A 5,878-nucleotide genomic window follows, 5' to 3' on the forward strand; every position below is an offset into this window, starting at 1 on the left:
AGTAGAGAAACAAACTGGAAAGAGTATTAAAACTCTTCGGTCAGATCAAGAAGGTGAATACCTCACCAGTGAGTTCGTGACATATCTAGGAGAGAATGAGATTCTCTCTTAGTGGACTCCTCCTAGAACACCATAGTACAATGGTATGTCAGAAAGGAGGAATCGAACTTTGTTAGACATGGTTCGATCCATGATGGGCAATGCTAGTCTGCCGATATCCTTCAGGGGATATGCACTCGAAATGGCTTTCTATGCTCTTAATAAGGTTTTGAGTAAGTCTGTGACTAAAACACCATATGAGATGTGGACGGGGCGTAAACCGGTGCTCACTCATCTTAGGGTTTGGGGGTGTCCAGCCTACGTCAAACGTTGAAAAATAGACAAACTCGAATCTAGGTCTAACAGATGTTTCTTTGTCGGCTATCCAAAAGAAATTAAGGGTTATTATTTCTACCTTGCTGAAGAACAAAAGTTGTTCGTCAGCAATAGGGCTGTCTTCTTGGAGAAGGAATTCCTTGGAGAAGGAACTAATGGCTCTAATGTTGAACTTGAAGAAATTCAACATATAGAAGAACCGACACCACCCATTGAACCTTTAGAGTCTGAAGTGATTAGATCAAATCCAAAACCCGTTATAGAGCCATCCTTGAGGCGATCTGGTAGAGTACCACGTCAGCCGGACAGATACTACGGTTTCTTTGTCCGGGACGGGGATCCTGTTGAGCTTGATGAAAGTGATGAGGATCCGATCACTATATGGATGCAATGTAGAGGTATGACTCCAATAAATGGCTGGAAACCGTGAATTTCGAAATGGAGTCCATGAAAGTCAACGATGTGTGGACATTGGTTGACCCACCCGAAGGAATAAAACTCATAGGGTGTAAATGGATTTTCAAAAGAAAAAGGGGCGCAAACGGAAAGGTGGAGACCTACAAAGTCCGTCTGGTTGCTAAGGGATACCGTCAACATTATGGTATTGACTATGACGAAACGTTTTCTTCCATGGCAATGCTCAAATTCATTCGGATTATGCTTGCTATAGCAGCACATTTAGATTAAGAAATCTGGCAAATGGATGTGAAAACCGTCTTCCTAAATGGAGATTTGGAAGAAGAGGTGTATATGATACAATCTGAAGGTTTTACATTTGCAGATGAATCTAAAGTGTGCAAGCTTTAGAGATCTATATATGGATTAAAGCAAGCTTCACGGAGTTGGATCATATGTTTTGATAAGGTGATCAGAACGTATGACTTCATTAAGAATGAAGAAGAAGCTTGCATATATAAATGGGCTAACGGTTCCGCAATTGTATTTCTTGTTTTGTATGTAGAAGATATTCTCTTAATCGGAAATGTGAGAATGATAGTGTTATTTTCATGATTAACAAGCATTTAACAAGAGTATGTTATAAGTTAAATCGATACTTCATTTATAAGTTCATTACTCTCAGTATATTTATATAAATTGATATAGATACATTTCATTGTTTATATGAATGAATCTAACCTTGAGATGCAGCAAAGTGTGGATTGAGTCGACCCAAAGGATGATTAGGTCGACCCCGGCACATTAAGAAATCATTTGGCACACTTCTGCAAAAATGGCACAGATGAACACTGAGTTGGGTCGACCCAAGGAAAGCATCAGTCGACCCAAACATCAAAATCCTCAAACAACTCAGAAAATGGTTCTCTGGATTTACTGAGAGGGTCGACCCAAGAAGAAGTTGAGTCGACCCAAGTAAACCTTGAGTTGACCCAAAGAAAGGTTGAGTCGACCCAAGTGAAGAAAGGCTGAAATTCAAGATTCTGAATTTTCTGAAAGTTGGGTCGACCCAAGAAAAATTTGAGCTGACCCAAGGTTTGAGTCGACCCAAGAAAAGTTTGAGCTGACCCAAGGTTTGAGTCGACCCAAAGAAAGGTTGGGTCGACCCAAGGGAAGGAAAGCTGAATTTCAAGTTTCTGTATTTTCTGAGAGGGTCGACCCAAGGAATGTTTGAGTCGACCCAAGTGAAAGTTGGGTCGGCCCAAGGACAGGTTGAGCCGACCCAAACACGGGCTGAAGCATAACGGCTAGTTCTGCAGATGTACTTTTTGTCCTTCCCAAGGTGAGTAACGGCTAGTTCTTGAACTCTGACCATTGGGGCTTGTCCAAAGGATGTGGGAAGCTATTTAAAGGGGCACTATTCATCAGATAGAATAACTTTTGCAAGGAATATCAAAGAGTACACAAGAAAACAAAAGTGCCCTAATCTTCTTCATTCAAGAGCTTCATTCAAGAATCAAAGAAAGAGGTTGAGCAGATTCAAAGAGTCATCAAGAGCTCCATCCTCCCTTGAAGAGTGAAGCATCCTTGACAAAGAAGAGAGAAGCCACTTCAAAGCGATAAATATTTTCTAACTCTTCTTTGTAGTTAATATTGTTACATTTGCTCATTTAGGAGTTTGAATCTTTCTTTTTGTTTGTCGAACTATTTGTAAAGGTTCGTTGGTGAACCCGTAAAACCAACAAAGGTTTTTGGTGAACCCGGAAAACCAAAGTGTAAAGGTTCGTTGGTGAGCCCGCAAAACCAACAAAGGTTTTTGGTGAACCCGGAAAACCAAAGTGTAAAGGTTCGTTGGTGAGCCCGTAAAACCAACAAAGGTTTTTGGATTGTGAGCCCGGAAAACAATCCAACTGTAATCCGCGGGATTATAGTGAATTCCCAAGGGGTCGCTTGGGGAGTGGACGTAGGTGCTAAGGAGAGCACCGAACCACTATATATTGTTGTGTTTGTGTTGTGCATGTGCTTATGTTTATTCTTGCAATATCTTCCATCTTTGTTCTAGTTTAACTCATTCAAATAATTTAAGAAAGCATCCACCGCACTTAATTAAGAAAACTTTTAAAACACCAAAATTTAGAAGAAACCAATTCACCCCCCCCTCTTGGATTGTCACCTTGGGCAACAAGTGGTATCAGAGCAAGGTGCTCTAATAGTACTCATTGATCTCACAATCAAGAGTTAAAGATCATAACAACCCAAGTGGGATGTTCTATGAGTGAGGGACAATTAATTGATAGACCTCCACTATTTGATGGTATAAACTACACATATTGGAAAGCACGCATGCGCATTTTCATTCAAGCACATGACTACGATTTATGGAGTATCATAGTCAATGGGCTACACACAAACACTAATCATGATAAAGAAAGGGCTCAGCAAAATGCAAAAGCCATGAATATTCTATATTGTGCATTGGATGATAGTGAACTTAATAGCATATCTTTTTGCATAACTGCTAAGGAAATATGGAATATGCTTGAAGTTAAATATGAATGCACTAACGTTTCTAGTGAATTTGAAACTAGTTCCGAAGAAGAAGAGTATCAAACTGAAACTAAAAATCTATGCTTTGTAGCACATAAAGATGAGGTATGTACTCGAACACAAAGTGATTTCTCATTCAAAAATCAAGTACATACTGAAGCTCAATCTGATTTTACATTTGATGAACTTCATGATGCTTTTTCTGATTTATACTTAGAATACAAGAAGCTTAATTTAAAGAATAAGAAGCTTAGTTTAAAGAATAAAAAGCTAAATCTGAAAATGTCAGAAGAAAGAAATTCTACCGTTGAAATGAAAGACAAATTAAATTTTGAGAATGAACATTTAAGGTTAAATTCAGAAGAATTAATTCAGAAAAATCAGAATTTAATTAAAGAAAATCAAAACTTAAGTAAAAAGGTTAACCAACTGAAATATTTTATTAACAAATTCACTGTAAGTTCAGAAAGATTAAAAACTATGTTTGAAAGCCAACATGCTGATTTTGATAAATCAAAACTTGACTGGACTTCCTTACTTAACAATAAACCCCTAAATAAAAAGGTAATTAATTCACCAAGCAAACCATCAAATAAGATAACTTGTTTCAAATATGAAAAGAATAGGCATAAAAACTTTACCTATTGTTTCAATACAAGCAAATCAAATGATAAAATTATTACAATTAAACAGATTTGGATTCCAAAAGGAACCATATGCACTAACTCCCAAAGACCCAAGCAAGCTTGGGTACCTAAAATGAAAAACTGAGATTATCTTGCAAATGTGTCAAAGCAGCCCTTGAAGCTCATGTGAAACTCTTAATTGGGTGCCATGGCACGTGACTTATAAATAAATTTTATTTCATCATTTGTGAATGTAATTTAAATTGTCATTTTATGTCTTGATATGCTTAACTTTATAAATTCAGTTAGGCTATTGAATATTTATTAAATGCCTTGTATGTATGACAAATCTTATCTACACGATCTTAGCATGAAATTTTCTAGTGCTTGCATGATGATAAGAAAACAATGAATGAATATGTATAACTTTCTCCTTCAAGTTTTCAAAATCTAAATTTTCTCTCTAGTATAAATGATTGATGCTGATTTCATGCCTTCATGTTAAAACTTCATTGAGCATAATCATTGTATCCATGATTAATATTTTTCTCTAAAATTATCTCAAATTCTACTGATTAATTGTAACATGTCATGCTTAACTTGATCATAAAAATCTTTTAAAGCATGAATATTAATTCTTTTAAACTATCACTCATAAGTCAAAATAAAATCCTAATTACTCTAAAAGAAGATTGCTCAACTCCCTGAAACATGATTATTAGTGTTGAAAACTAAATCATAATCAAAATTTTTGATAGAAACAACTGTTTAAGATAATTTGATTAAAACTCAACTTGTATATCTTATTGATAATTATCTTAAGCAAATAGAATCTAAGCTAAATTAATTCTGAAAATAAAAAAAAAATTTGATTTGACCTTGATGAATCCTTCTATTGCCTCACATGCTTGTCCTTGACCCATTTTACTTAATGAAGTTATCTCTTTAGTTCAAGTGACTTGTGCTTGCTTATATCTAGGCAATCTCTTGAGTAAAGTGACTCAAATTCAATTATTATCATGTCTCATGTTGAGTCATCTAGTTAAGAAATATGTTGTATGAATGTTTTTGTATCCTAGAGAACCTAATGAATTGCCTTCAAGAAAAGAAAAAGATTTAGCTAATGATACATGACTTATGAGCAAGAAATTTCAACTTGAAGGACACCTCGATGAAAGATACAATAAACATCCCCTTGTAAACAAAAAAAAAGAGAGATTTTCTTCAGCTAAGGATGTAAAGAATTTAAAAGATATTTGGCTTGAAGAATGCTAAATGCATTGGTAATCTAAACCCTTCTCTTGTGAGTTAGTTGAGAAAAATTAATAGTCTGAAATTATATGGTAGCATGATTAAACATTTAATTGCTAATCTTCTTGATATCATGCTTCATTCTCATGCTAATGATAATTGTTTCATGGTATGATTAAATTGAAGTTCACTTTTGCCTTATAATGCATAACCATGAAATACACAAGTTTATGCCTCAAGTTTCTAATTCAAAATAACTTGTGATAAGCTATGAATCATTGGGCATAATGAAAATGCTGTTTGCATGATATATATTTATATGCAGCATATTAGATTAATTCTTTATTCTGCTCTTTCATGTAACTACTTGAAAATGACAAAAAGAGAGAGAGATAAAGAAAAAGAAAATGAACATTGCTCAGAAGAAGTAAAAGCTAAGTAAATACTCCAATCTTAAATAAAAGCAGCGCAAGCATAATATATTCAGCATATTTGTGAGACTTGTGTGAACATTCTTTTGGAAGGGATAAAATCCGTAATTAATTATATTTAAATAGGGAGAGTTTGGAGTGAATATCTTGTTGCTAAAGAGAACAGTTTAACATTTCTACATTGCTCATTATAGGGATGGTGCCAATGGGGAGGCTAGTGGCAGTACCCGGCACTATTTGACCCAACTATTC

The sequence above is a fragment of the Phoenix dactylifera genome, unplaced genomic scaffold (genome assembly GCF_009389715.1).
Source record: "Phoenix dactylifera cultivar Barhee BC4 unplaced genomic scaffold, palm_55x_up_171113_PBpolish2nd_filt_p 000574F, whole genome shotgun sequence".
Lineage (NCBI taxonomy): Eukaryota > Viridiplantae > Streptophyta > Magnoliopsida > Arecales > Arecaceae > Phoenix > Phoenix dactylifera.